Below are 9435 nucleotides of genomic sequence, written 5' to 3'. Positions count from 1 at the left end.
GATAGGACGTAGTTGTTCCTCTTGGAGTCCTACATCTGGATCAGGTACTGATGCTTGACCTTTTCCTGCTCCATTATCTTGGGACTGAGCTTCAGTTTTCATTATCAGCCATCCAGGAAGGAATTCTGACTTCCACACTGAGACTTTCCTTTCAGAAAACCCATCAAGGTGAGTCCAAGACCCAGGAGGTCCTGAAGGAAAGGGTCAGGGAGAATGGATGCTGTGACCATGTCTCTGAGGTCACCTGAGAGCAAATCCAGCCGAGTCTAGAGCAGAGAGATTGCTGCTTGATTAATTAATTGATTCAGGTATTTATTTATAATGCTAAAAACAGGCATGGACCTTGAACCCAGCCATAGAGTGTGAGTGTTGATAAGTAATGGTAAGGGAAGCCCAGTTGGAAGAGGACATGGGACATTTAAGGTGGTTCCAGTAAAAGTAGAACATGTGACCAAGGGTCTTTGCAATAATTGGAGAAGAGAAATATGCTATTAGCTGTGGAGGAATATACACTGAAATAAAGGCAATTATTTTTTCATTTTTACAAAGGGGCATTATCTGAGCATTTCCATACTGATGAGAAAGATCCTGACCAATGAATTCCTTCCAAATAGTACCTGACAACAGCAGTTTGTGAGGCACACATTTTGCAGTATGTTCTTTCATGCTGGGTATTCAAATGAAATAGGAAATTTACTTAGTAGGTGAAATGTCATATACTAATGGCCTTTAGTCTGCAGTTGTTTCCTTGCTAATGTGGCTGAATATATTTGTGTTTGCCAGACATGAAACACTTTACTGCAAATAGTTTGTGCACATCCTTTGCTTTTGCATGGTGGGTTTAGGTGTTTTTATTCCTGGTTTTGATTGCATTTTTTAAATCAAGAACTGGAATGTTTCAACACATTTGGCATATGCCAGTTCTTTCATGCAAGTTTCAGTGTATGTGAGGGGAATCTGTGAAAGTTTATGAATCTTGTGTAGGCAAATGCATCCAACAGTCATATTTTGTTTTCCTCATTGCTTTATACATGTAGACTGTGCTCCTGCACAATTTGGCTAAATAAACTGCCATGTATATATTTCCCATTTGTTTTCACCCCTCTGTCATTCCTATTTATGACTTTTGTCTTTTTTTATTAGATCTATTTCCAGAAGTTGCATCACCTTTGGCCATCATTTGTAAATCACTGTTTATCATCTCACTAAGGTGATGTGTGAATTTCCCCTGGGGGAGATTTTGTCCCCCAGGGGATATTGAGCAATGCCTTGTTTGGCTTTCAACCTGGGGAAGGGTCGGTAGAGAATAGGGATGCTGGGAAACATAATGTAATGCACAGGAAAGACCCCATCACAATAAATGACCTGACCAAGAATTTCAGTAGTACAGGCATTGACAAAGCTTCAGTTAATGAATATCTGTATTTTCAATACTTATAGTTTTGTCTAGATTGTTTTCTTAAGTTTTTGCAGCACTACACATTTCTGCCAGCAAAATTGGAGTGTCCTCCTTTGCTATCTGTTTAAAACTTTGAACCCCACACAATGTGACAGCTCTTTAAGATTTTCCCAGGCTGAAGGGTTTGAATGAGATTTCTTTTTGTTGTCTTAAACCATTACTGGTTTGAGTAAAGATGCATATATACGATCACCATTTTGCTTTGCTTATTATTGTTTACCAAGTTTTCTACAGTCATCACCATTTAAAGTGATTTTTGCAGATTAATGTTTCCTCATTGATTTTTAAGAGTATATTTGTGGTCATAAAAAATTTCAAAAATTTTTAGTTTATCTATTTATAAATATAGATATATAGTCATACTTCTGTTTCTTGCCTTAGTTAAAATGGTTTGCCTATGATGTAGATTTCATATGTAGTTTTCTACGTATTCATGTAACAAGTATTCTTTACTTTTATACTAAGGTCTTTAAATATGATAATTTTTGTAAGATGTGAGACAGGGATTGAACCTAATTATCTTCCAGGCTGATAGACATTCATGCCAGCGTTTATTCAGTAATCCAGCCTTTTCCAACTAAATTGAAATACAGCCTTGTCATGTATTAAATATCCGCATACACTGAGACTTGTTTCCTGATCCATTCCATAAACAATGAATATGTGTTATGTGCCAGAGCATTCTGAGATAATTATATATTCTATAACTTGATGTAGAGGTTATGGCCAATTATATAATCAATCCATTTTGATATTATTAAATTATTATTATTTTGTCATATTTCAATTAATTTTTGTCCCATCCAATTTTGTTTAATACAGTACATTTGAAATAATCAAGTTAATGGGGCTCTATTCCCTGACATTCTTTTTATTTCATAACTTCTCATTGTTTTAATGTTTTCTATATAATGCACACGTATTCATGTACCTCTGTGAAAATAGCAAAGTAATCAAAGCAGGTGAAATTCCTGTTCGTTTGGAACTTTTGATTTAATGGTGAACACAATGGAATGCAATAGCTGTGTGTGTGATGTAATGCTCTCAGGGATAAATCATACACAGGCGCATACCCTAAACAGAAGGAGAGGATTACCATGGTGTGCGCAGGATTTTATAGAGTATGATCTAGGGATGTCTTTGCATGTTAGATGAAGACCAGAGCCAGGACTAGAGTGTAACTATTGGATTTGTTAAAAAAAAAAAAAGAGATCAAAATGTAAAGACCAAGAATAACAAACAAGAAAAAATGCCACACAAAATATGAGAAAGGGGCTGCCCCATAAAATCACTTTTGAGAATTGTTCAGCAGTTTCTTATGAACAAATAGGACTTATGTGACCCAGTAATTCAATTCCTAGGTAAATACAAGAGAAATTAAAAGATATGTTTTGCATGTGAAAAACAAAAACCAGTTGATCTGCCTGAGTCTCCATGCCAAAATGGAGTTCTAAGGTTACATGTATATGGGAGATTTCCAAACTGGAATTTCTGGGTATCATTTCTGTATTTTGTCCAGGAAACATAATTGGAAATTGACAAATTGTCTAGCATCCATTCGTTTCTGGTTAAAGATATGGAGCCCAGTGTGACTGAGGTGAGAAGAACATGGGCGGAACACAGCCTCAGGAGGGCACACTGTATGTATATGATCTGTGTGCTTGTGTGTGTGTGTGTGTGTGTGTGTGTGTGTGCATAAATTTAGGATGAGATCAGGTTTCAGAGAATGGAGACCTTGGCTCAGTATATTCCAAAAGGTAACTTACAATATTATATAAAGGCCAGAACTCAAGGCTATACCAGTGAATACATAGGGACACATTTCAATCCATGGGACACCTTTGCAACTAAATTAATGAAGTACAAACACAACAACATCTGGACAGAGGGACACCCTGTGTCTGCAGCTTCAAGGCCACTCCCTCCTCAATATCCTCTGACAGCTTCTGTCATGTCTCTCCTGTTGCTCATTCCCCTGCCACACTGGCTTCCTTGTTGGCCTTGAACATCTGAAAGAAGTACATTCCTCAGAGTCATTCATTGGTTGTTTCTTCTGTCTCGCACACACGACTTCCTTCTGCGGGGAACATGGTGCCTCCTGCCCTGCCTTCATTGTGGTCTCTGCTCAGTTGTGACCTTGTCTGCTGGTCTTCCCAGAACACCTAGGAAAAATAGCACCCCCCTTCACACTTTCCATTTTACCTTCTTTCTTGTTCCTCATAGTATTCATCACCATCTGACAATAGTATGTGGTATTATTTATTTGCTTTTATCATTCTCCGTCACTAAATTGTAGGGATGTTGTTTTCTAGCACCATTCACTCACTGTCTAGATAATGCCTGGAACATGTCAAAATTTACTTTATATTCTTCACATGCATGAAAGATTTTCTAATTAAAACTTTAGAATGAATGCCCCCAAGGAAAGGTTGAGAGTGGGACAGGAGTCCCTAATCAGAGATGGTCAAGGGATCCCTTAACAGGGACAAGATTCACACACAGTATATAGAAATTATCTTCTTGGGAATGGAGGTTACTGGAGCCTGGGGAAGTTGGGATAGGGAGTTTGAGAGATGTTGGTCAAAGGATATAATATTATAGTTATGTAGAAGAAATAAGTTCAGAAGATGTACAAACATGGTGACTATAGATGATGATATATTTTGTTCTTGAAAAATGCTAAGACAGCAGATAAGTGTTTTCACAACAAAAATGGTAACTAAGCAAGGTAATGGAGATGTTATTTGACTAGATTTAGCTATTTCATAATGTGTATATACTTCAAAACATCACGTATATATACTTCAAAATATGTTGTACAGAATAAATACATACAACTTTGTCAACTTAAGCATAAACTTTCAAAAATAGAAATTAACTCCTTTACTGTAGAATATAGGAGAGCATTTCTGATATGTTTGTAATGCATGCCTGTGCCATGTTCTGTTTCTCTCTCTCTCTTTTTTTTTTTATCAGTCACGTCAACCACGTGGTTCCAAGGAATGATACACCAATTTCAGAGTTTTTTCTTCTGGGATTTTCAGAGGACCCAGAATTACAACGCATCCTTTGTGGGCTGTTCCTCTCCATGCTCCTGATCACTGTGTTTGGGAACCTGCTCATGATCCTGGCCACAGTCTCAGACCCCCAACTGCACACCCCCATGTAGTTCTTCCTCTCCAACCTGTCCTTTGTAGACATCTGTTTTGTGTCCACCACTGTCCCAAAGATGCTGGTGAATGTGCGGACACAGAGCAAAGTCATATCCTACGCAGGCTGCATCACCCAGATGGACTTTTTCACCCTCTTTGCAGGGTTGGATATCTTTATGCTGACCATGATGGCCTATGACCGGTTTGTGGCCATCTGTCACCCACTGCAGTACACGGTCATCATGAACCCCAGGCTCTGTGGGCTGCTGGTTCTGGTGTCCTGGATCCTGAGTGTCCTGAATTCTTTGTTACAAAGCTTAATGGTGTTGCCCCTGCCCTTCTGTGCAGAGTTGGAAATCCCCCACTTTTTCTGTGAACTTAATCAGGTGGTCCACCTTGCCTGCTCTGACCCCTTCTTTAATGACATGGTGATGTATCTGGCATCTGTGGTGCTGGGTGGTGGGACCCTCACTGGTATCCTTTACTCTTACTCTAGAATAGTTTACTGCATACGTGCAATCTCCTCGGCTCAGGGGAAGTATAAAGCATTTTCTACCTGTGCATCTCACCTCTCGGTTGTCTCCTTATTTTACTGCACAAGCCTAGGGGTGTACCTCGGCTCTGCTGCTACACACAACTCACACTCCAGCGCAACAGCCTCGGTGATGTACACGGTGGTCACTCCCATGCTGAACCCCTTCATCTACAGTCTGAGGAATAATGACATAAAGAGGGCTCTGAGAAGATTCCTTGTGAAGGGGATTATTAAAGCATAAATTGTCCTGGAGCTGAAGAAGTCCCTGTGATAACAGGGCACAACCAGAAATGAAGAAAATCTGATCAAATTGTGGATTTAGAACTTATTTCTTCTATTTGTCTTCTGGAATTTCCATGAGTTTGCTTTCAAATTCTTTATACAATTTAAGTATTAATAACTCACTTCATTAAGATTTCTGCTCCATTTGATGTCTATGTAGTTCCCTTTATTTGTCCTTTTTTTTTTTTTTGATACAGTATGTCCTCATAATGTATACATTATTTCTTGTACAATGATATGAAATAATATGGGAAATATTCATGATAAATTATTAAGTGAACAGTGCAAGTTAAAAACAATAGTTTCATATTTTTTTCCCCACCCCCCCTTTCCCGAGTCAGCACCTTCAAGTGTTACCACTCCCCAAACGGTGCGCAATGCACTCATTGTGTAGGCATACCCCCATCCCCTCCCCCACCCCCCACCTCAGTCTGATGTCCAATTGGTGTCATTCCCAGATTTGTATTTAGGTGATGATCAGGGAAACCAATTTTCTGGTGAGTACATGTGATGCTTGTTTTTCCATTCTTGGGATACTTCACTTAATATAATGGGTTCCAACTCTCTCCAGGAGAACCATAGAGATGTCGTATCTTCATCATTCCTTATAGCTGAGTAATATTCCATGGTATACATATACCACAGTTTACTAAACCAATCATGTATTGATGGGCATTTGGGTTGTTTCCACATCTTTGCTATTGTGAATTGTGCTGCTATAAACATTTGGGTACACGTGCCTTTGTTACAGAATGACCTTTTTTCCTTTGGGTATATGCCCAGTAATGGGATTGCTGGGTCAAATGGCAGGTCTACTTGAATCTGTTTAAGATACCTCCATAATGCTTTCCACAGGGGTTGCACTAGTTTGCAGTCCCACCAGCAGTGTATTAGTGTTCCTGTCTCTCCACACCCACGCCAACATGTGTTGTTTTGGGTTTTTTTGATAAAGGCCATTCTCACTGGGGTTAAGTGATATCTCATTGTGGTTTTGATTTGCATTTCCCTGATGATTAGAGATGTTGAACACTTTTTCATATGTTTGTTAGCCATTTTTATATCTTCTTTTGAAAAATTTCTATTCATGTCCTTTGCCCACTTTTTGATAGGGTTGCTTGATTTTTTCTTGCTGATTTTCCTGAGTTCTAAATAGATTCTTGTTATCAGTCCTTTATCTGATGTGTAGTATGCAAAAATTTTTTCCCATTCTGTAGGTGATCTGTTTATTCTCTGGACTGTTTCTTTGGCTGTGCAGAAGCTTTTTAGTTTAATCATGTCCCATTCATTTATTTTTGTTGCTGCTGTGATTGCCTTGGGGGTCTTCTTCATAAATTCTCTGCCTAGGCCAATGTCTGTAAGAGTCTTTCCTACATTTTCTTCTAGAATTCTGATTGTATCACGCCTAAGGTTTAAGTCTGTTATCCACCGTGATTTGCTTTTTGTGAGAGGTGAAAGCTGTGGGTCCTGTTTCAGTCTTCTGCAAGTGGCTAACCAATTCTCCCAGCACCATTTGTTGAATAGGGATTCTTGTCCCCAGAGTATATTCTTTCCCGCTTTGTCAAAAATTAGGTGACTATATGAGGATGGTTCTATATTTGGATTTTCTGTTGTGTTCCACTGGTCTGTGTCCCTGCACTTGTGCCAATACCAGGCTGTTTTAAGAACCACGGCCTTGTAGTATAGTTTGAGGTCTGGCAAATTAATACCTCCCATTTTGTTTTTATTGCTTAAAATTGCTTTTGCTATACGGGGTCTTCTTTGATTCCATACAAATTGTATAATTATTTTCTCTATGTCTGTAAAGAATGATGTTGGTAATTTAATAGGGATTGCATTGAATTTGTAGATCACTTTGGGTAGTATAGACATTTTAACAATGTTGATTCTTCCGATCCACGAGCATGGTATATTTTTCCATCTATTTGCAAGTTCTGCTATTTCTTTTCTCAGTGTTTCATAGTTTTCCTTATAGAGGTCCTTTACCTCTTTAGTTAGATATATACCTAGATATTTTATTTTCTTTGTTGCTATTTTGAAGGGTATTGAGTCTTTAATTTGGTTTTCCGATTGACTGTTATTGGCATATATAAATGCCTCTGATTTGTGTATATTAATTTTGTAGCCTGAGACTTTGCTGTATTCGTTAATCAATTCCAGGAGTCTCATGGTTGAATCCTGGGGGTTTTCCAGATATAACATCATATCATCAGCAAAAAGTGAGAGTTTGATCTCTTCCTTCCCTATTTGGACTCCCTTGATTCTGCTCTCTTGCCTGATAGCTCTCGCAAGGACTTCCAATACTATGTTGAAAAGTAATGGAGACAATGGGCAGCCCTGTCTGGTTCCAGTTCTAAGTGGGAGTGCTTTCAGTTTTTCCCCATTCAGTATGATGTTGGCTGTGGGTTTGTCATATATGGCTCGTATCATTTTTAGGTAGGTTCCATCAATGCCTATTTTGTTAAGCGTTTTTATCATAAAAGGGTGTTGAATTTTGTCAAATGCTTTTTCTGCATCTAATGAGAGTATCATATGATTTTTGTTTTTGCTTCTATTTATGTGGTGAATTACATTTATAGATTTACGTATGTTGAACCACCCCTGCATCTCAGGGATGAAGCCCACTTGGTCGTGGTGGATTACTTTTTTGATAGGTACTTGGATTCGATTTGCTAGTATTTTATTGAAAATTTTTGCATCTATATTCATGAGGGAAATTGGTCTGTAGTTCTCTATTTTTGTTGAGTCCTTTCCAGGCTTTGGTATTAATGTTATATTGGCTTGGTAGAACGTGTTGGGGAGAACTCCATCCTTCTCAATATTGGAGAATAGTTTATGTAGGATGGGCACCAGTTCTTCTTTGTATGTATGGTAAAATTCAGGTGTGAACCCATCTGGACCAGGGCTTTTCTTTTTGGGAAGGTTTTTTATTGCTGTTTCGATTTCAGTTCTTGATATTGGTCTGTTCAGGTACTCTATTTCTTCCTGGTTGAGCCTGGGAAGACTATGTGTTTCTAAAAATTTGTCCATTTCCTCCACGTTCTCCAGTTTGTGTGCATAAAGATTTTTGTAGAATTCATAGATGATATCTTGTATCTCTGTAGCATCGGTTGTGATTTCTCCTTTTATGTTCCTAATGGAGGTTATTAGAGATTTTACTTTTGTGCTCTTGGTTAGTCTAGCCAGAGGTGTGTCTATTTTGTTTATCTTTTCAAAGAACCAACTTTTTGTTTTATTAATTTCCCTTATAGTTTCTTTGTTGTCCTTTTCATTTAGTTCTGATTTGATCTTAGTAATTTCTCGCCTTCTGCTGGGTTTGGGATCGTTCTGTTCTTCTTTCTCCAGCTCTTTGAGTCTATTCGTTAGGTTGTCTATTTGCATGTTTTCTGTCTTTTTGATATAGGCATTTATGGATATGAATTTTCCTCTCAGGACTGCTTTAGCTGCATCCCATAGATTTTGATAAGTTGTATCTCCATTGTCATTTAATTCAAAGAAATTTTTGATTTTCATCTTGATTTCTTCTTTTATAGTATAATTATTCAGGAGAAGGTTATTTAGCTTCCATGACTTTGAGTAAGAGTGAGGGTTTCTGTTTGTGATCATTGTTACTTTTATTCCGCTGTGATCTGAGAAGATGCATGGTATAATTTCTATTTTTTTGAATTTTTGAAGACATGATTTATGTCCTAGGACATGGTCAATCTTAGAGAATGTCCTGTGAGCTGATGAGAAGAATGTATATTCTGTGGACTTTGGGTAGAATGTCCTATAGATGTCAGCCATGCCCATTTGTTCTAGCATTCTATTTAGGTCCATTATGTCTTTGTTTATTTTCTGTTTAGAGGATCTGTCCTGTACTGTCAGTGGGCTGTTAAAGTCTCCAGCTATTACAGTATTATTATCTATCATCTGGTTCAGATCTAGTAGGGTTTGCTTTATGAATCTAGGTGCACCTAGGTTGGGTGCATATATATTGAGTATAGTCATGGCTTCTTGTTGAATTGTGC

The 9435-nt window shown here is 38.1% G+C and overlaps 1 pseudogene; it reads left to right on the top strand.

The window, feature by feature from the left end:
• The first annotated feature begins 336 nt into the window (after positions 1–336).
• On the top strand, positions 337–5387 carry LOC138388259 (olfactory receptor 7A10-like; annotated as a pseudogene).
• The last annotated feature ends 4048 nt before the right edge of the window (positions 5388–9435 follow it).

The sequence above is a fragment of the Eulemur rufifrons genome, chromosome 2, assembly GCF_041146395.1.
Source record: "Eulemur rufifrons isolate Redbay chromosome 2, OSU_ERuf_1, whole genome shotgun sequence".
NCBI lineage: Eukaryota > Metazoa > Chordata > Mammalia > Primates > Lemuridae > Eulemur > Eulemur rufifrons.
This window is presented reverse-complemented; position numbering and strand designations above follow the sequence as displayed.